This window comes from Anoplophora glabripennis, unplaced genomic scaffold (genome assembly GCF_000390285.2).
Source record: "Anoplophora glabripennis isolate ALB-LARVAE unplaced genomic scaffold, Agla_2.0 scaffold800, whole genome shotgun sequence".
NCBI classification, from domain to species: Eukaryota; Metazoa; Arthropoda; class Insecta; order Coleoptera; family Cerambycidae; genus Anoplophora; species Anoplophora glabripennis.
In genome coordinates this window covers 54590-78566 of record NW_019416886.1, presented here as the reverse complement: position 1 = coordinate 78566, position 23977 = coordinate 54590, and the positions used below count along the sequence as shown (strand labels likewise).

The following is a 23977-nucleotide window of genomic DNA, read 5'->3' as shown; positions in this document are numbered from 1 at the left end:
AAATCCTATTTAACTAATAGGTCAATCAATCACTCTACGTCAAATATACCGCAGGGCTCTCATTTGGGACCATTACTTTTTTCTTTGTTTATTAATGACATTGGCTCCTGTTCTGAAAATATTCTCAAGAATTTCATCTATTGCTGATTGTCTGAATATTCAATCTGATCTCGACCGTTTCGCCAATTACTGTAACTTTAACAAATTGTTCTTGAATAAATATCAATTCATTAAATTCACCCGTCTAAGAAATAATATTGATTTTAATTATAAAATAAACAATACGTTGCTACAAAAAGTGGATTTCATTAGGGATCTGGGTATCACTTTGGATTCTAAACTGTCTTTTGAAATTCATGTTGAATATGCTGTGCGTAAGGCTTTGCGATTTATTTTACGTGTAACTAAATCCTTTCGTGATCCCAGGTCCTTAACCATATTGCGTTGAGTTTGCGACATTAGTGTGGAATCCTCTATATCTTAAATATATCGAACGTTTAGAAAAAGTCCATCAAAAGTTTATCTATAACTTAAACTATCGATTTAATAGGCACTTGCTACCACTAAACTATGAATCGAATTTACAGCCTCCAGGAGACATATCGCATATGTTCTTTTATTGCATAAATTACACAGGTCGACAAGGGTTAAGAAGCAGACACACTAATATGCATTCCCGAAGGATTTTGGTGCGCTGAATCTGGCCGCAGAATTGCTCTATCACATCAGGTTTTTGATATATCCTAACCTAAAAGTGCAAAAACCACTGTTTTTCGTCATATTTGAGGTTATGTAGTAATGCCATCTATCCTTTAAAAAAAAATACATATAATTTGAAAGTACAAGGCTCCCTCTTTCGAATGCCGTTGAGTTTGCTCAAATATCTTTTTTTTTTCGTTGAAATTTCTAAGTTTATCAGTTTCTTAATATGCGAAAATCTACTAAGGATCCCTTAGACGTCAAACAGTTGATTGCAGTTCAGAAACTTTCAATACATACGAACTCAAAATCACAAACTCCAAATCCACAAACCCACAATCCCTAAATCCACAAACCCCAATCCCACAAAACCCGAACCTACAAACTCCAAGCCCACCAACTCCAAACCCACAAACTGTATTGGTTATGAAGTTTCTGAATTGTAATCGACTGCTTGATGTCTAAGGGATTCTTAGTAGATTTTCGCATATTAAGAAACTGAGAAACTTAAAAATTTCAACATGTGATATCTCAACGAAAAAAAAAAGATATTTGAGTAAACTCAACGGCATTCGAAGGCGGGTGCCTTGTACTTTTTGATTCAAAGTATTAGTTTTTTGAAAAAGAGTAGGCATTACTACATAACCTCAAATATGACGAAAAACAATGTTTTTTGCACTTTTTCGTTGATATCTCAAAAACCTGACGTGATAGAGCAATTCTGCTGCCAGATTCGGATTCAGCGCACCTAAATCCTGCGGAAATATATATTCAAGTTTATGCTTCCAAAAAAAAGTTCAATTTTGTTGGTCTGTGTTTTATTTATCGGAAAAATTCACTGCAGCTACATTTTGAGCTCACTATCATTTAATATTAAACTATATATTTCGCGCTCCTCAAATTTATTCTATCACTCTGCGTATGCCACCAATGCTGCAAATTACTCCCCATTTAGTATGTTGCAAAAATCTTATAATTTGTTTTTTAATCATATCGAGATTTTCAGCCTCTCTTTCAACTCGGTTAAACGTCAAGGAATGGTTTTTTCTCTTCTCTTTTTCTTGTTGTGCTTTGTTTTTTGTTTGTTTATCTTTCCTTTGTTTTTCTTTTAACCTTAATCATATCATTTTGTTAAAACTAGCTAATTACTTATTAATATTGATTGTTTATTTATTGTATTAATATGTACATATATTGTAAGTTGGTATTCTTATTTCATTTTAGTTTTGTATATTATATTATATTATTATCTATAGTGCACCCTGTAATTTGTATTGTTTATCAATATGTTGGGTTGCCAAATCTGTAAATAAATAAATAAAGGGGTGAAAGGTTGATATTAATACATTTTTGTGATCAGTTCCATTTTGTAAAAATTTCTTGTACACGCCACTGTATGATTAACAACCGTATGTCAAAAATCAGAACGAGTTACATATTCGTATTAAATTTAATGTATTCCGTGCAAAATTAGCCTTTCTAATCTCTCATTGTATAACATTTATTGGCATACGTTAGGTACTGTTGTGAAATTTGCATAACTGTAAATCAGAATTAAATCACGCCATTTTATTTGATATCTCTAAACATGGTAAACAATATAGCCTACTTGTATAACGTTCGTAATCACACGAAGTATGCAAATTTGAAGACTAATTTTGATTTTACGTCATGTCTCAATAACTGTAATTCGTTTACGATTTTTTTAACGGAATTTTAAAGTTTTACATAAATCTGAACTTAACTGTGTCTAGAAATAAAAACAATAAGTTTATTTCAGACTAGTTATTCATCCGAAAAATGAACAAGCATATTTTCTTTTAGTTAGCATAGTAAATTCTAGCAGTAGTAAATAAAAACAAGCTCAAAAAAAGTTACCAGACATATTTTTTTCAAATTATGTTAGGTTCTCGAGAATGAATGTTGCATATTTTTCATTCATAATCCAAATGAAAGCAGAAACGAGTTATTATACTCACTTGTCTAAATATCTATCCTTGCTTAGTTTCCCTGCAACAAAATATAAAATTAGATCTTACAACGGCTATTTCTATAGTAATAACTAAAATTTAAAAATAAAAGTTACCCATTCTCTATTGTTACAAACCAGTGCAAGAGCAGAAAGCATAAACTCGAATTTCACAACCATAGTAATAACCCTGCTTTGCAGTATGACTGTATATTTCCTTTTTGAATAGTATTATTAACTTCCTCACGCAAATATTTCGAACGGTACAATAACCATTAACAAACAAACTACAAAATCTGTAATTTATCATTTTTATATTTCGAAAATATTAAAATAAATAGGTACACTTGCTTGCTCAAGCTAAGTAATTGATTTTACGGATGGTTGGTTCATACATCTTTATACAAATTTACGTGAAATAAAGGTGTAAATGTACTACACCTTTTCCTGTAAACACAGTCACCTTATTTTTTAACCAACGGGCCGTCACTGGTCCATGTATTTATATCCAAATTCTGTGGATTTCTACTAGATAAATCATTAACCTAAGTTTCGTCACTCTATATCGAATGTCTTTTAGATATTTTAGAAAAGATTATTTTTTTCTAAGTTCAACAACCTGTATCTCGCAAACAATTATGTATTAATTTATGGACCCATATTTATTACAATCTTTTTACTGAAATAATCTCTCCATAAAGTTTGTCGACGTACTTAAATGATATGAAAAATGATAAAGAGCGTCACAAATTTAGACCCCTCTAGCGGGTCAGTGCTCGTCAATTGTCAAGTTACAGATCATAGTTATTACAGTTCATAAACCTTGTGTTTCTGTGTAATAAAAATTAACATGCAGTCTCTTGCCAGCAATGTGAAAAGTTTATTAATAGAACAAGACAACTACCGCACTGCAACAAAAATAGTATGCAATTAAACGTGTGTTGTCCATGTACTACATGGTTAATTGGGTGGATAAAATGAAATTAATTATGCTTAATTCCAACGGAATAGGAACAAAGAATGAATAATACGATAAACGCCCTTTTATTCCGGTTGAATTGCTTAAAGATGCGTTCCAAGAACACTCCCTTAAGGCAGACACAATTCTCGTTGTGAACGCACGAAAGAGAACATAAATCAGGGTTTTTAAGTGGCTGATTAATGATTATTTTTATTCAAGGTGTACCAACTCATTGGAACGATGGGTTTGGCGAGCTTTCCCAGTGAATTAAAAAAAGCTATTCATGAGCAAAGTACACAGAAATACATTTGCAATGTTTTTTTTTCATTATTAGTCTTTACTTAAAAAAAAATCAGGAATCTTTATTTCTTTGATACACTACGACATTTGTACAAATTCATTGCATATCGGATATTTTTCAGATTGTAATCATCTTGTATATCCATGTCGAAAAGGCGATTTTATAAAAGTAAAAGTCTTATATGTATAATTTCTTGTTCATTATTCTGGTTTCTGGTTATATTATAACTTATAATAGCTACTACCCATTTACTAGATATTAAAGATGTCTATAAAGCAAATAATAATAACATAATTGTTTAACAAGCTAAAGCAGCTGGTACACTTAAAGGCGAAAATTACTGACGAAAGTTATGACTGATTATAAAAAAAACTGAACATCCTGTTTCCAGGACCTCCAAGACATTTAAAACATAGCATGAATGCTGAAATATTTACACACTGACAATATCTTTTTATAGTATAGAATAGAAAATGTCAACAGCCGCATTCTTTCATTATTATTCAGTTATTTGCATACTTGATCGAGCAACTGTAAAAACCTATAATGTTATGTTGGCGACTTCAATGGTAGGCTAAGACAAAAAGTAAAGTAAATACAATGGAGGATCCTGGACTAGTTTGGGATGAGTTTAAGCATTGGATGCAAGCGCAGCTTGAAGTGGATCATCCTAAACTAGAACTGTCTTGCGTCTCGTACGTAAATTCATTCTGAGCGGAAAAAATTACAGAGCCACATAAAAAAAAGTTGTTTGTACTTTTCATGCGACATATGTCCGTAGTATTTTTGCCTCCTGATCACGAATCCGGTGTCAGAATTGAGCTATCACATCACAGGAATTTCCTAACCTCAAAAATTCATAAAAAAGTGCTAGGAAAAATACAAAAAAGTTTTTCTATATTCAAATTTCATTTATATGGTTAAGACCCCGCTAAACGTGAATCCGCGATCAGAATTGATGGTTCTTTTTCTAACCTCAAAAAAACGGGTCCATTAAGGCCAGATGTCAAAGAGAAAAGGACCTTAATTTTTTTGGTCTTGGATAGTTATGCAAAAACAAGAAATAACAAAATATATAAATTTGATTGGTTTGTGAAGGTTTGTTTGTACATTTTTCTAGGGACTATAAAGATAAATACACAATCGATGGTTCTATGTTTCCGATATACAGGGTGTCCCGCATAATAACCGACACAGGGCAGGTTCATGTACGGTTGTCCAAAATATTGTAATTTAACCAAACTTACCTATATACAAAGTTGCACGCCTGAGGAGTTATTAGACCCCAAAGTATGGCCCTAAATTTCGAAAAAAAATAATATCTGCAACACTTTACCGTAGAAAAACCAAATTTGGTACATGATTTAGGTTTATTACTGGTCTTCTTTGACTATGATTTAAAGTTAATTGAAACACTAAAAGGTGTTCGTTGGGGATGACTCACCCCTAAAATTGTACCGAACTTATTTTGCATTGACCGAATTGAAAAATAGTAATACTAATTCACAGCAGAATTTAATTATTTTTTTTACTATTGTTAAATTTTAAAAAACTTTATGGATTTCAAGAACAACCGTATTCCTGACACAAAATTTTAACAGTGTTCATTAGAAAATACTCAAAAAGTCAGTAATAGGCAATGAATTTATCTTTCAAACTTGTCAGTTAATAATAAAATTATTTTATTTCAACAATTGCCTCTGATTGTTGTTGAAAAACTATCAAATATTATTTTTATTATTTATTTGTATTTTTTACTTAATACTTACCAATATTCGCTTATGTAAAAACTACCTAGGTACTTGTTTTCTTTTTGTAGAATTAGGAGAGAAGTGAAGTAAAATTTATTTGTCAAATTTGAAAGATAAAGCTTACTACTGACTTTTTGAATATTTTCTAATGAACACTGCTAAAATCTTGTGTCAGTTAATACGGTTTTTCTTGAAAACCATAAAGTTTTTTTAAAATTTAACAAAAGTAAAAAAAAATTAAATTAAATTCTGCTGTGAATTAATATTATTATTTTTCAATTCGGTCAATGAAAGAAAAGTTCGGTACAATTTCAGGGGTGAGTCGTCCCCAATGAACACCTTGTAGTGCTTAAATTAACGACTTTAAATCATAGTCAAAGAAGACCAGTAATAAACCTAAATCATGTACCAAATTTGGTTCTTCTACGGTAAAGTGTTGCAGATATTTTTTTTTCGAAATTTAGGGCCCCACTTTGGGGGCTAAAAACTCCTCAGGGGTGCAACTTTATATATAGGTAAGTTTGGTTAATTCACAATATTTTGGACACCCCTACACGCACCTGCCCTGTGTCGGTTCTTATGCGGGACACCCAGTATATTAACAATTCCAGCTTACGATTCATCAATAGAGCGAGACATTTGCATTGACGTTTTGTTGCCATCAAATCGAGTGTAGGTACTGTAGACATATTTATATTTAAACGACAAGCCGCTATTACGGGCCGTTGTTGGCACTGACAACTTAGCAATAGAATAAGAGAATAAACTGCCAATGTAAATGTAACGAAAGTTTCTGAAGTTTCCTTCGACCGCAAAGAAAATAAAAATGTAAATTTTTCAAAAATGTTGAATAAAAACATACTTATACTTTATAAAAAATACCTTATTATCTGAAACTTTAGATAATTACTTGTTTTTTTTTTTAATTTACCGCTAATTACTAATATTTCGAATTTATGATAATAATTTCATATATTATGTTTAATCTGTATATTAATAGGTATTATTTTATTATAACAGATTCTATCTATTAGCCTTGTTTATCTCTGTCCGTTTAGTGGACGATTTCGTTTAAAAACGTCACATCGCATATTTAATCTTTTTAGGACTTAAATAAAAAAATAATACAGGTTTCTTTTTTAACCTATTTTGATTTTGTGATGTAGTTAAAAGGTTAGAAAACTTTAATAAAATATTTTGAGGAATCATAATATTGTTATATTATGTTTATTGTTATAGACAAAATAAAAGTGATTAATTGTCATTTTCAATTTTCTTTACATTTATATTAGAATATCACTTAGGAAAACATTTTTTATAGTAAGACGGGGTAATTAAAAGATATTAAAGAAACCCAGATTCTACTTTTTCTATTGTTACTTGACTAGTTCAAAGCTTTCTAAAATATTAAACATAGACAACAGTGACATACAACTGTACTGTTACAAACCGCATTAACTTTTAGTAGTGACAAATGGGCATTTACATTGTTTACAAATAAGTTCCATTTAGTTTTACTCCTCAACCCATGGTTCAGATTTAAAACATTTACAATAACGGAACAACTTAGAATTTTCAACAAACTGTTAGTGACAACATGGTTTATATATACATAGTGGGACAACCCATTAAATAACTATTTGTATAGGATATGTAAATATAAACAATGTGGCAGTAAAAATGCAAATAAACAGTGGAATAAGTTACAAGGTCGACGAATTTACTGCACCGTATCGAGTCGAACGCCCAAGACCGTCCACAATCAAAATATTAAAGTACTACAGTGCATTCTTTAATTAGATGACACTTTAGTATTGTGATGCTAAATTTAGATACGAGTATAATGTACTGTAACAGCTGTATGGAGTCATTTTAATAAAGATTGAAACTACACTTGTAGAATGTGTTTGTTCTGCTTTTAATCTCGACAAAGTAAAGGTTAATTTATGCGCTAACCAGGATAAAAAGTGAAACTTTAGCGCTAGAAGAACCAAAATGAAATGAACACTTTTAGCTATGTTCTGTTTTTGTTATTATTATAAAAAATAAGAACTCTTCAATTATTATACAGAAAATGAAGTTATAAAAACTAACATTTTCATTCTTACAATAAACTTTTAAATAATCGGTAAAAAGCAGTGTATTACATTTAATAATTTTTGTCATTAATAAATATCAAAAATAATCGGGACCAAATTAGACCCGTGAGGGATACTAGATTCAGCAGCAAATAGCTCAGATTAATACAGGTTTATGAAAATTAACTCGTAGTCAGTCTTTCTTTCTAAAACCATAAGAATAACAAGGACAAAAATAGTCATCTGCGCTCCTGCAGATAATTTTAGATATTTTTTATAGGCAACATACAAATGAGAAAAATGAAAGAAATTGAGAAGAATATGAGAAAGAAAAAAAGATTAAAAATGTTATTTTCTATGTGACAGCATCAATTTTGAAAAGAATGTATGTGTTACTTTGTGAAAACGACTAAAAAATAATTAAAACTTTGCTGCATTATAGTTTATTTTGAACTATTAAATTAAACATAAAATTATACATGTAGTGTGGTTCGTTAACGATCAGGACACCCTTCTAAAATTATGTGGAAAGTACGATATGAATTGTTTCTTTATACAGGGTGATTTACAACTTATTCAAAAAAATTTGGGAATTAATGCGACATGAGAAATGTCGGTGGACAAAATTTTGGTAACATCAGGTATGTCAAATTATTTTATTATTTAAAACCATAAATTAATTTAATTAATAATAATAACAATAGCGGCAAAGCAGTTCAATTTGCTGATATAAAATAGGTGCTATAAAATTCTATTTATTCCTTTCCATGCGAAATTCTTTCAAGTTTTTGTCCGTTTTTGCCGCCGTGACGGTTACATTGTGCCAGGTCAGGTTTTACTGTGGACCATTTTTCAATGTCGTACAAAAGTGAAGAAATCATTTTCGAACTATCCTTTTTGATTTTTTGTTTACAAAATTGGAAGAGTTCTCTGTACATCGAGAATTTTTTTTTGGATAAGTTCTGAATCACCCTGTATACAGAGCCTTCATAAATGATCACAAGTGACATGGCCCCCAAGTTTAGGCAACCGATATTGCACGGCTGGTCCTGTCAACTAAAGATCTTAACGTCATGCGTCACCAAAATTAATGATTCATTTACAATGAGCAAATTGTTACGTCTACGCTCGAGCTAATGCGATCGCAGTTTAGAACATGAAGGAAAGAAAATTATTGTGCCAAACAAAATTACTGGTCACGTGGCTTGCAAGTAATCATTTACAAAGGCTCTGTACATAGTAGCCTTCTAGATGTACTGGCGGATCCAATTACGTTGAATTAGTTGATAACACAGGCACACACAAAAAAAAATCCAAACCCAAGGGACCCACAATATAATTTCCGAAGGAATTCGATGTGCTGAATACGGTCCTGTAGTCAAAATTCATGATTTCCCGATTAATTTCCTGAGAAAAATGAAATTTTTGGACCCAAATAAATATAAATAATAAATAATTATATCATTTTCATAGTATTTTGAGGAACTGATCACGATGCCATTAGTAAAATGTACCTATAATCTCGACATTTCTCAGAAAATCCACTTGGTTATGAAAACATAAAGTTTAGGTGTGAGTGGACTATATTATAGAATAAAATTCTTTTCTTCTTTTCTAGAACTTTAATATTTTTCTGGAGAATACACATTTACAATTCCAATTCGTTCTCTTTAAAAAATAAAGGTTTTTAATTAACTTTTAACAGAGGGGTGAGTTTTTTAATGAGAATAATGACAAGACAAAAAAGAAAAAGATAGATTAGGAAAAAATCAGTTTTGACTCGTATTTGGTCCAGTTTTCACCCAAATAGTGGATTTTCTGAGAAATATCGAGGTCATGGCATCGTGTTCAGCTCCTCAAAATATTACAAAACGGATATATTTGGACAAAATTTAGGGAAAAAATCAGTTTTGATCTATGTTTGGGTCAATTTTCAGCCAAATATTATTTTTTTTAAGAAATATCGAGGTCGTGCTAAAGGCATCGTGTTCAGCGCCTCAAAATACTACGAAAATGATATATTTGGACCAGTTTTCACCCAAAAATTACACTTTTCTCCGAAATTTATCGGGGAGCTCATCAAATTCCTTCGGAAATGATATGCGAGTCTCTAGGGTTTGGATTTTTTTTGTAAACCTGTGTAATGCATGGTCTGCAGCACTTAAAACCCTTGTATCGCAAATTCATCATTTTTTTTATAGAATTATTTTTTATATTGAATTGAATATTGAATTTCTGTTTGTTTAAAGATCCAGGAAACATTGAAGATGCCTGAAGATGAAAAATTAGCCATTATAACTGATAATTGTCATTATTTATGAGTCATATTTTAAGCACATTATACAGGATGTCCCACGGTGACGAGACATTAGACATATTTCAGAGACTACTTCGATTTTAATTTTGAAAATTTGGCCAATAGTGTTTTCAACTAAAATAATGGAGTTCACCTAACGCTTCCGGTTATACCGAAAGTTGACATCATCTTCGTTATTTTAAATGGAACACCTTGTATATTATCGAAATTTTGATTTCTATGTCAATTTGAAGATGTGTATTTTACAATAATAAAGTTAGAGCGATAAAATTTATACGGGAAATAACTAAAACTCTAGGCTTCCCTGCCATAATTTCAAAATGACTTAATTTCATACAGGGTGGTAGAAATTTAATGCCGAATTTAGTCATCTTTAAACCATCTTAACTTATTTTTTTAAAATGGAACACCTTATATATTTTTGCGCAACATGATGAACAATTTTGTTCTCTTTAGAATGGTATAATGGTTCCCTATACCTGTCTCTCCTGGTTTTTAAGATATTTACTGTTTTTCGTGCAGTCAACGGATGTCGCATAATTTCTTGTGTGAAATTTTTAGTGGAACTTCAAAACAAGCACCTAATCTGTTACCAATTTATTGTTGTCAATTTAAAACATACAGTGAATGTTTATTTGAGTATTATTGTTAAAGAATGGAAAACGTTAACAAATGCTGACATTCTAAATTTATTATTTATTCATGGATCATAAGATAATAAATAGGACTTGCAGGGTACTTAATGAGAGATATTCTCATTTACCACCAATGAGTAGACACATTTTACTAAAAATTTTAAGAAATACACATAGAATTAGTGTAGAAGTAGTCTCAGAAATATGTCTAATGTCTCGGTCACCGTAGGACACCATGTAATTTTCTTTAGAGCGCAGTGTTTTTCTTCTTGGATATCAAGTCTCTTAGTATACTGAGCAAATCAAGCTAATCTGCACATCGATAATATACATATAGTTTTTTTATTAGGTACACGTACAAAAAATAGTCAAAACAAAATTTAGATGAAATGTGCATGAAGAATTACCCAAGAAAAATCCAAAAACTATCACATATTCCTTATCGGAAACAACGAAAACCAGTAAGTTGTTTTGTGGCAGGAATTTTGGTTATATTTAATTGTAATATTTGAAATATACACTTTTTCTTTATTGTCTCACTGGCTACTGTAACTAAATCGAAATACGAAAAAAAGGTCGTTTTCTCTCATTACGACAATAGCCCAGTGACAAAGCCATGCAATACATAGTTTTTATAATCGTCGCTTTGTTACGGTTGCGACTCAAGACTACTTTTTACTAAGAACTAAACGTAATAAATTTAAAATAATTAGCAACAACAAAGCAGATTAAAATAATGACTGTGTAGTGCAAATTGTTGGCGTTACCTACAACTTGAGACCTGGGATCTGTGTCAAGAGTGCCCTCATTGTTTCCCACAGTTGAGGCGAGAGGATGATAACTGTAATTATTGAGGAATTATAATAACCGCGTGCTTTTAAAGCTCAGGAATATGGAGCGGTGTTTTGTTTCAGTTAATAACTTTAATGAGGCTGGTTTTCGTTTTTTATTCTCGCTAATTGCTTAATGGTGTTAAGCCAAATTAATTTGGATACCCGCATTATGGGTTAAAAAAAGAAGATGGGGATGTTTTTGATATCCCATCAGATATCTTATATATAAAATTCTCGTGTCATATGTTCGTTCCCGTACTCCTCCGAAACGGCTTGACCGATTCTCATGAAATTTTGTGAGCATATTGAGTAGGTCTGAGAATCGGCCAACATCTATTTTTCATACCCCTAAATGTTAAGGGTGGTCCACCCCAAAAATTTTTTTTAATTTTTTGGACAAAATTTTTTATTTTTATTTTTTTATGATGTGGCTTTAAAAAATACATACAATCCTAAATTTTCACCCTTCTACCATCAACCCCTATTTTTTAATAGCGATATTAGTAATTCAATAATTTTCAACCCCGGTCGATAACTGATCAATTATCACTTGATCATTTTTTTATCCCTGCCAGGCGTCGAACGGTGTCACTTCTGACCCAGTAAACAGAACGGAGTAGGGATGAGAGATGAGATCTCTCTCACACAATAAGCCGTTTCTCACTCTCTACAGTTTTCGGCCATTATTATTATTGTTTGTGCATCAATCGTAATAGTGACGTTTACTATTAACATTAATAAAAAAAATATACACGATATACACTGCATAACACTAAATATAATATAGATGGTAGAAGTGAAATTTCTTTATGAAAAATCTACTAAAATAATCCTAGGAATAATTTATATGGCAAAACAACGTTTGCCAGGTCTTTCTAGTTAACAATGTATAATTGTATACAAGGTGTGTGGAAACAAATGGATCGTACTTCATAGATAGCTTGTTTAGATGAAAATAAACCGATTACGATCAAGTTATGTTAGTACAATATTAATATGATCCTTCAAAGTTGTTTCTTATTTTAATTTGGTGATTAGTTTTTGGAGTTGTAGAAGCAGTGTTTTGTTTTATCTATTTATTAAATTTAAGTTAGTTGTTTTTAGAAAACTGTGATTTTTTATAAAACCTCACTCGTATTTTATGAAACCTACTAGCTGACCCGGCAAACGTTGTCTTGCCATCTTGTGGAACTGTGGATGGAACAAAAAAATATAAAAATCGTATAAGGGTGAAAATTTAGAACCGTATGTATTTTTCAATGCTGAATCATGAAAAAATAAAAACAGAAAATTTTGTCCAAAAAATAAAAAAAAAATTTTGGGGTGGACCACCCTTAATATTTAGGGGTATGAAAAATAGATGTTGGCCGATTCTCAGACCTACTCAATATGCTCACAAAATTTCATGAGAATCGGTCAAGCCGTTTCGGAGGAGTACGGGAACGAACATTGTGACACGAGAATTTTATATATAAGATTTGCTGTAAATAAATTATATTTTTCCTAAATTTAGATCTACCTTAAATATTTTTTACGATTTGTACCAACTTATCTCTATTCAAATCTGGTATTTAGCCTTAGAATATCAGTTCTCAAATCTTTAAAATTCTGTTATTGACAACTTGCGACAGAAAAGTGAAATCTATCAATCATCTAGTTAGATCAATTGCGACATCAATCCAATTTTGCGCAGAAAGCCAGCTAAGGAAACAATTTCAAATGGTCGTGGATAAAATGAAAGAAAGGTATAGTTTTTTAAACACAACTGGATTTCTCTTTGTAAAAATGCATCTTTTCACGTCCATCAATTGCATGACGCGACGTTACAAGCCTGGTTTTATAAAGGATGTCCAAAAAGTCTGGAAACACCTGAATAATTTCCCAGGTAAATTATTTTTGAAAAATGTTAAGGTCATTCATGTAGTAACTTTCAATGGTGACCTTAGATTTGACCTTGAAGGTTATTTCAAGGTCACCTCCATTTTTTTAAATGGAAACCCCTTTTCGACGTTAGCAATAGAAATTTTACGTCCAAAAACTCTAAGGTTTAATCAGGGTTGATCTTGAAGGTTATTCAAAAGTTATTTAAAGAGGGCTGGATATCTCCGAATAACGCAGTTGATAAAAATAGTACCAAGTTCACTTTAGTTATTTTGTTTAATTGCAATTAGTGGTGACCTCAAACTCGACCTTTTTGGTGTCCTTCAAGGTCATTTCAAGATCAATTTTTTTTCTACTGAAAATCTCATATGACGTCGGCAATCAAGATAGCGGATCGCACAGTTCTGCTCATACTGTTGCCTCTCACGTTTGGAGTGCTTCATTATCGTGAGTCTCCTTGCCTCTCAAAAGTATGAAAACTTCCGCTCCTTTGAATGCCGACGTCACATGACATTTTCAGTTAAAAAAAAGACCTTGAAATGACCTTGAAGAACACCAAGAAGGTAATTTTACATTTTGAAATATTTTGGACGTCCTGTAAGTTTTATTACATATTTTATTATTGCCCACAACTTCTCAAGATAATCAAAACTTTTTATCAAGAATAACTTTTTCTCGAAAAACCAACAATAAAAAAGTTTACAAGAGTGCGGTACCCCATCCGGAAACACACTGTATATATTTAGAAATGAACATGGGTTGCGCAACTTTACTTTCGAAAAGTGTCAATATTAAAGTATATTAAATTAATTTGATTAATATATACTTACAAGGTTGCCATAAGGAAAATTCATGTAGGTGCCTAAATTATCAAAAATAAAAACAAAATCAACTTTTAATAGGAAAATTTGCTCCTGATTTTTCCATTTTTTTAGTTGTACAGTATAGACTCTTTAATCAGAACTAATTAAAACAGGGGCTTAAAGAGATAAGTTCGAATTATCGATATTTTCAAATTACTGGATAGTAAATATGTAGTTACGTAAATATGTTTATGTACATACATATAATATGAATTAGATTTTATGTGTAACTGAGAAGGAAAAAAATAACAATAAAAAAACCAAACATTATCGTAAAATATGTCGTATACATATCGACATGTTTGCACAGCAATAATATTTAAAAAAACTACTACAAAAAAGATCTAATCGAGAAAGGTTCCGATTCGCATAAAAGGGTTTCCCCGAGACTATCTGGGAATTACGTTTTTAGCGGTTACTTTTTATTATGTAGTCTGAATTTATAATCCGACGTTCAACTGAATTTTGTTCGAATTAAAGAGTTTTGTTCGGACCATCGAAACGGGCATTCGTCGGGTCGTCGGGCCGGATTAGTGGATATTCGGATTAAGGTGAGTTCGGATTAAAGAGTCTATACTGTATATGTTGTAGTGCTTTTATTCTTTTGCCTAACAATAACGTTAGGACTGATTGATGAAATTTTTCTAAAACGAAGAATAAAAAGAAAGACATCTTCGAATAGGATTCCTTCTCCTTAATAAAAACAGATTTTACTACAGTTAAAAGATATGTTACAACAAACAACTTTAGTGGTCAATGAAATCATTTTCAATTCTGTAACTATGGCGTCCGAAACTGAAATTTCTCCAGGACCTTATCACAAGTATAACGCACTGTTCATACTGTCGAGCAGAACTGCTACAAAAGGAGTAAGAGACACCGGTTATCCTACTAATTAAGTATGTAAATAACTCCACAACTTCTAAAATGCCAGTATCTATTACAGTGGTTAAAGCTCCGTGAAATATGCAAGCATCCGTTAGTTTTACTTTTTGCTATCCGGAGCAAAAGTGAAAATGGTCAATTATAAAGGGTACGCTGTTCGTGAGCAGCCGACAACTAAATTTTAAGTTAAATAGTTACCCAATACTACTTGTTATAAATATTTAACATTTAAAACGGACTTTCATTTTAGAGGGAATTAAATTCTTAGTGCACCCGAACCACGATTCACTAGTTTCAAATTCTCGCGTAGAAAATTATGGAAAGTTGATGGGACGGATAAGATCTGTTTATCTTACAATCAATGTATTTGTGTTAGCATATGACAAGACGCATATAATGATTTTTTCAAATATTTATCGGTTTCTATTAACAGCTCGAAAGTACAATTATCTAAATGTTTGTTTTACTTAAAATGTGAATTTTGAAAGCGCTATACGAGGCGATAAATAAAGAATTGAGGTATTTGATAGTGCATTTTCTACTAGCAGGATTTCGGATTAGATATATTGCTGTCTGGCAATAATAAATTAAAGAAGTGAAAGTTTTTGGAAGAGAATCAGTCGTCATCGTTTTTCATGTTGCACCCATCTATGAAATACAGAAATTAAGACGTAAAATATTTTAGCAAGTCCTACTACGCTTTTTTAACTTTATTATAATAATACGTTTTATCATCAGTCACAATGTTGTCAAGGAAGTTTTTGTCCTTTTTGGCCTCCTTGATGATGTCCTTCGAATGCATTTTTGGTTGTCAGTCAACTTGTGCGAAACAAACCGTGCACACACTTTTCGGTAGGCCAAATGTTCGGTCAAAATGTGATAAATTTTTGTTTTTGAGATGCTCAAATCTAGTTGCATGCATTTCAACGAGGATTTTGGATGATCTTTGATGAATTCACGCACAGTCTTGATGGGGTGATCACGCATTTCTGTTGGCCAACATGTTGCTCAGCATTTATGTCCTTACGACCGTTTTTATACCGCGTATACCACTCACGAACTCCACCACGGGATAAACAATCACTACCAGAAACTTGGTTCATCAATAAAACGGTTCCGGTAAAAGTTTTCCAAGTTTAAAACAATAGTTATTTACACCATAAAGGCGATAAGTATTATTTACCAGTCGAGGACGATTTTGCGTCCGAGCGGAGCGAGGTCTGGCGATAGAGTCCGAGACTGGTAAATTATACTTAACTGCTGTGTGGTGTATAACATTTTATCTGCTCCCACAGTTCTTTATGGTTCATCAAATAAAGATTAGGTTTTATTTTTTGACATTTCTTAATCAATTCATTTTGACATTATTCGAAATCTTGCAAAGTCGCCTTGGCTGTTTGGATTTTGTCGTTTCTAAGATGTTGATAAGCAAAGCTTAGAAAAATTGCAATTTTGCTGGTTTTGAATTATTATTTCTTAGTGCCCTACTGACGAGCATATAAAAATTTCAAAGAATGTGCCAGAACAAAAATACTGGTGTTTCTGAAATGTCACTGCTAGCATATTTCATGAAGAAGTCAAGAACTTTAAAGTCACCGGCGAGTTTGTGGAGTGAATACTCAATGATTAAGTCAACTATTTTCATAGAGGAGAACGTTGATATACATATCAAAATACCCCAAGCTGAGAGTATTTTTGAAACGTACGAATGACGGCTATATACCTAAAAAGTCAAAAGTTTTTACAAGAAAACAAATCAACGATTTCCTCGTTCAAGCACCCGATAACACATATTTGCTAATGAAGGTAGTGACGGTCTTCACGCTTTTTTACGCGCTATCAGGTGGGTAGATGTTAGAACCAACCAGTCGGCAAGAATACCCTTTCTATGATTCCTAATAAAATTGCACAGTTTTTGAAACTAGAACATCCTAAAACATATACAGGCCATTCATTCCGAAGAACATCGGCAACGTTACTGGCTAATACAGGAGTTGATGTCTTAGCAATCAAGAGACAAGGTGGGTGGAAATCAGCCACAATTGCAGAAAGTTATGTTACTAACAGTTTAAGTAACAAAAATGAAATAGCCAACAGGATTCTTTACAAAGACACTTCATCATGCTGTTTTAATGGATCAGTCAGATAATATTGAGCCTCCGGTGACTGAAATGGAGCGGTCAACCATTTTGAGAAAAATGTGACATTTAGTAAATGCCAGAGGAATGATTTTATAAATGTTACTAAATAACTATAGAATTACTATGAATATTCATCCATAATAATTAATAAAATGTAAGGTTCATGAAATATTTCTATTTATTTGTTCATAAAATATGCATTTATAACTCGAAATCGCTTTTTTCCCTAGGGAAGTAAGTTACCTCACTTACTTCCCGTTGTCCATAGCAACTTCCACTTCTACGATAAAATCCACTTACCTCCTTAAAAACAATGTATTAGTCTATTTACTATAGTGGGAGCAGATAAAACTTATTAATATTACTTCTTTGACCGATGTTCATTTTTGTACCGATGCGATGACACAAACATACTGTCACTTCAAACGCAATAACTCCGCTTCTATTCCTCCAAATGACATGAAATTTTGACAGTACATCAGCGAAGGATCTACCTTTTTGACGCATGTAATTGCCAACAGATGGCCTCACTAGAAATACCTATTTTTTTAAAACTCCTGTTTACTTTGGAACATACCTTATAAAAGTCCGAAAATTAATTCTCTCTACTGACTTAGATATTAAGAGCCACAATAGATAAGTATCTTAATATGATATGTCGTGAGATGGGAAAGTTATTTTAAATGTGCCTGTTCTAAAATATGTTCAGTCAACTGATAAAACTAATTTATTTTTTTAATTGGACAACATTGCTTATATCGTTCGTTGGGCCATTAATTTTAATAGCAAAATAAAACCAACCACATTCCAGAATAAAGTTAAACAAATGCTAAACAATTTTGGCAACACTTTTATGGATTTCGTCATATGTTATCTATTTTTTATTAATTCAGTTTGGAAGATAAATAACAATTTCATACCCAGTGTGTTCTATTTTTCAAGTTAATCGTTAAAATATTTGCAATTACCTATACGAACCAGTTGAATGTAAACTAAACATTTAACCCCATTTTTACACTCTAATTGCTTTAATAACATCTTTTTTTATACGCTATCAGTGTCAAGTTTATATTGTTATAATGAACACAAAATAAAGCATAAAAATACATATTCATACACTGAAAAAAATATTAGGTAGATACATCATAAATTTTGAAAATCCGATAAGAATTTCATGCATCCTGTACAAACAATTTTAAGTAGGTCACATTAGAACTACCAACATTATCGTACTTCCAGAGCCTCCAGCTCGCTCTGTAAGTGTATACAAATCATATCAAGGCATTAATTCACGTATCACCTCATTCAACTTCTTACAGTTTCATTGACTGAAGTTTCTAAAGGTCTACATTAAGTCTCAAGATATTTTCTCTTCGCAGACCACTTTTTCACATATCAGGATCTGTTAAGAGTTTGTTGCTTATAAAGAATTCTTTTCCCACAGCGATCTGCCTCGTGTTAGGTTTAATTTAGCTCCATAACTTTCTAAATTTCTTGAGGGATAGTCGTATAATACCTGCTCGCGGAGCATAAAAATGGTCATTAAGAACAAGTCTTTTATGGACACAATTACAACTACGAAGCTTGTTAAAAGTGTAGTAATATTCCTGCTTACACATTTAAAAATATTCAGAATACAATCAGTGGTCGTAGGTTCTCTAGATCTGCTGAAAAATTTCATCAACTACATTTTGGATCAGTATTCAGTGCAGGGTATTACATCCATTGTTGGAAAATACTACAGACTTTTTTAAATATGTATGTCAAAAATTAAATTACTGGTAAATTATTTACATCGTCAGTTAATAGACGTTCTTGCATGAATTTTTCTAAACAATTTTGCAAAAGGTTGCCTTCTATCAGAGAAACGTTGCCGATAGGTACTCTTTTTGAGACGCCAGACTATTTCCATTACAGAAACCATAAATAAAATTCATATCGGCATATTCACGGTTAGTAAAAGCATGATGATTCATGGTTGTAAGAAAATCGAATGAAGTGCAAAGTCAAGCACAAAGATCACAACTAAGAAGATAAAGAAACGTAAGAATTTAAACGCGAAATTGACAATCATTAGTATCATTACAACGAAACTATCACCATGAAAGGTGCCTACTATGTGAAAATGTTAAAAAAAAGTTACTGTTCTGAGCCATATCTTATTTAAAAAATAATTATTTCTGACTAAACTACGCAGAATTCGGAAAAAAGTAGTGACATTTTTTCTTCAAAAAATTTCTAATTCATTAAAAAATATTATTTGCTTCATAACTCAAAGGAGGACCAATGTCTATAGGAACTTTTTTTACTACTTTTGGCTGTATTTTCATGTCCTTAAATTTAGTCCCAACTTTTCCAAACACCCTGATTATAACGTAACCTTTACTGTATGATAGTGAATAATATTTAGTTTCTATTCTAAGAAAACAAAATTGTTGACAAAAAATCTCAGGGAAAATGATAAGTTATCTAATCCTAGGCTTCAAGATGTGTCTGGGAAAACAAACATCTAAGTACTCATTTTATGTGCAGAAAACAGAAGATAACTAATACTTGTTTATTTATTTTTTTCATCAGACTAGACATGTGTATAGATGTAATCAATGATGTCATTTTTTGACTAGATAATGGTGATATTTTTTAGGGTGACCCTCGGGGTGACCTTACACTTTAGTTTTTATTTGAACACAAGTTCTCGTGCATGTAACCCCTGTCTGTTTTTAATAACTGTCGAGTAATTCATTATTTTATTGAACATTACCATCAAGAATTTTATTTATCTGAAGAGAAAAACGAAATAATTTTTTGAGGAGTTAAGAAATTGGTAATATGTATACACATAAGTCAGTAAAAAAATCAATATTAAAAAGTTATTATTGTTCTCATCGTCAAGATCTACTCTCAGTGGCTACGAATTTGGATAATTATTCATATTTGAGAAGCAGATTCATAATTTGCAGAATAACAAAAATTGAAATGGAAAAATACATGGAAAAAATATCAACTATGGCACTGTAGACTATAATAAATACAACTAATTACAATTCTACTTTCTATTTTGCTTTAAGATACACTGATACATATATGTATATATGTGTGTTAAATAAATATTAATAAATTCTCCAAATTTTATAAATTTCTACGAAAATTTCTATATATTGTAGCTTTCGCTACCACATTAAAATTGAAAAATTTAAAATATATAAATTTTCTGGAAATTGTCTTTGAACACTGAAAAAAATATATGTACAATACCTACCACAAATTATTATGGATATAAATTTTATTTAAATAATAATTGCATTAATTAACGTTGCAAAAGCAACACGTTAAGTTATATGAAAAAAGTAGTCAAGTCCAGTCAACAAATGCTTTCGGAAAGCACTGTTAAAAATTATATCAATATCAACTTCTTATGTCACTAACATTTTGTAGCTAATAAATGGCAATAAATAAAAAATTGTGACACCATTTTTTAAGCAAGTTCATTTATTTTAATTTGTTTTGTGCAATTATTTATAGTCAGGATGAACACCAAAAACAACACTATCCACGTCTGCATTTGTGCTGACTAAGCTAACGAATTTATTGTAATAAAGGTGTTAAAGACAGTGTTACAAAGAACTCTTGCAGCGAATGTCAATCCCTCGGTCAATCCCAACATTTTTTGAAAGATTTCTTTAAAAAATTTCACTATGGTATGAATTTTCAATGTTAAAAAGCACTTTTAAAGTCAAGGAAAATATTTTAATGATATTCATAAAGTTCGAGCATTTTTGAAACAAAATTCTGTAAATTACCTGTCCAAAAAGTCTAAAAGTTTGACTCAAGAACAATCTATTCAATTTTTTAAGGAAGTACATGATGCGGAATATATTATTATGATCAAGGTAAACTAAGTTGAATTAATTATGTTTTTTTATTAGCATTGCATTATAGGTTTGTCTTATTATGGGACTATACGGAGCTTGTCGTCGAAATGACTTGTTGAATATGAAACTTGACCACATAGATAGTAGAAATGACATTGATTGTTACAGTTCCACAACAAGCAAAAATAATATTACAGGAACGTTTATAGTCACAAACAAAACATTTGATGACGTGAATCTACTTACAATACAACAGATATGTTTCGCTGAGACCTACCCACACTCCTCATAATGACCTGTTCATTTATTGCATGAATAAATGCACAGTGCAACCGATCAGAAAAATGTATTTAGCAAAATTCCAAGCAAAATAGCCACTTTTTTAAACTGCCTGTGTATATAGTCAAAGCTAATACATACACATTGCTTCCACCGTAGTTCCGCAACCCTATACTAGCCAACTCTGGGAGTGATTTACTAACACTTAAAAAACATGAAGGTTGGCGTTCTTCTGCAGTTGCAGAAGGATATATCGATGACTGCTTAATGCTTATCAAGTAAGATTCACATTTCTCAAAAAAATGTGACAAACCCAAAACAAGTGTAGTACTAGAGAAAATAACACAACTAAAGTATTAAATATTTCCCACCAAATAAATGAAATACCGGTTAATCTAGTCTAGACAATTCCAATGTCACACACAAATGACCACAAATTTTCTCAGAGACATTTTATTTGTATACCAACAAATATCCTTTGGTTGAATTATTATGTACCAGATACTAAAAATAATTACTTTCTCTAAGAACTTTTGTGTGTGTGTTCCAATTTCAAATTTCTAGACTCCAAAAAGTATTATTTCGCTTTTATTATCAAATGAATGAAACTTTTGATAAATATGATTTGTGTGAAATACTTCAGTAAAAAAAATATAGCGTTCATTTTTGCTATTTTGTAAATTGTATAAATTAATATTTTGAACCTTTGTGCAGGCAGCTTTAATTTTTTTGTCCACAAACATGTTTGTTATATACAGGGACGTATACAGAGTGTCCCGGTACATGATACAAAAAAAGTTGAGTACAGAGAGGTCATAATAATATCAATTCTTCAAATAATTTTTTTTATACGGGCCTTCGTTAACAAGTTACGGGCCCTGAGAGGTGAAAATTAAAAAGTTATTTTTATTTGCAGTCTCTAAACCATTAACTTCAGCATGATACAGATTTGGTGATCGATAACACATGCGCACAGCTTGTTTTTGATGTTGTAAGTGAAACATCATTATGCCCAGAACGCCAGGGACGGAAGCCCAATGGTTAACAACTCAGAATTTTTGCATAGATGACGATCGCAATCTGCCTGTATCAAAAATAAGTTCCAACGATAATACCCTTTTGGTTCAACTCGGTAAAATTAACAGTTTGAGAAATATTTGTGATTTTATGTCACAGTGTACATCGAGCGGCGCCTCCACCATTTTTGTTTTTAATTTTTAATTGCACATACCAATTATTATGTTAGAAGTATACATATTTTTAAAATAAGAGCCTAGAAAATCTTACTGTCTGCTAATGTAATTTTCATTAACAAAATTTGACAAACACACTTTACACATAATACAAAATAGAAAAACAAAACAAGAATAAGATAAAGTTGAAAAAATAATTTAAAAGAAAGAAATCTATCAAAATACATTTTCAATATGGACACCTTCCACCTCCACACACATCCTAAGGCTACGAATGTTATTTGTTTGTATACACAAAAGGGTAATAATTTAATAGATCCATACGTTTTTAAGGAACGTCTCAATGGCCATCGATATTTGGAGCTTTTACAAAATAATTTGCAGCTACTATTAGACGATGTTCGATTAGACACCCGAAGAAACGTTTAGTAGATGCACGATGGGGCTCCTCCAATATTGATGTACGAAATTATTTATCCAATGTGTTTAATAATAAATGGATTGGGAGAGGAGGCCCAATTTCATGGCCACCACGTTCTCCAGACTTTAACCCGATTGAGTTCTTCCGTCGAGAAGTTTAGTGTACGCAACCCCAGTACAGACAAGGGATGAATTGCTACAACGAATTAATTTCCATTGTGATAATATTAGACATACCCCAGAAATGCTTCTTCGTGTACAAACAAATAATTCGAATGTGTGTGTGGAGGTGGAAAGTGCCCGTATTGAAATGTATTTTGATAGTTTTCTTTCTTTTAAATAATTTTTTTAACTTACTTTAACTTATTCTTGTTTTTTTTTTTATTTTGTGTTATGTGTAAAGTGTATTTGGTTAGTGAAAATTACATTAGCAGATTTTCTAGGCTCTTATTTTAAAAATAGGTACGGTTCTAACATAGTAATTATGTCCAATTAAAAATTAAAAGCAAAAAATGGCGGAGGCGCCGCTCGATGTGCATAAAATCTCAAATATTTCCTAAACTGTTAATTTTACCGAGTTGAACTAAGAGTGTATTATCGTTAGCAAATTCTTTAGGGAACTTATTTTTGATACAGGCAGATTGCGATCGTCATCTATGCAAAAATTCTGGGTTGTTAACCATTGGGCATAGTCTGTCCCTGGCGTTTAATGAAGTTTCACTTATAATATCAAAAATAAGCTGTACGCATGTGTTATTGATCACCAAATTAGGCCCGTATGAAAAAAATTTATATGAAGAACTGATATTATTATGACCTCATCTATTTTGTACTCGACTTTTTTGTATCGAGTACCGGGACACCCTGTATATAGGAACTTTCTCTCCCACTTCTTCTTC

At 31.6% G+C, this 23977-nt stretch overlaps 1 protein-coding gene and 1 long non-coding RNA gene across 2 annotated transcripts in view; one reads left to right on the top strand and one right to left on the bottom strand.

Annotated features, from left to right (window-relative positions):
• Positions 1-23977, bottom strand: part of LOC108915033 — a 110929-nt gene that overhangs the window by 50365 nt on the left and 36587 nt on the right. The window contains exon 3 of the mRNA XM_018720981.2: positions 2679-2709. The gene's annotated coding sequence lies outside the window, so the exon portion shown is untranslated. The remainder of the gene's footprint in view (positions 1-2678; positions 2710-23977) is intronic.
• The window catches only part of LOC108915034, a 59966-nt gene that overhangs the window by 24197 nt on the left and 11792 nt on the right, over positions 1-23977 (top strand). The gene's annotated exons all lie outside the window — the stretch shown is intronic.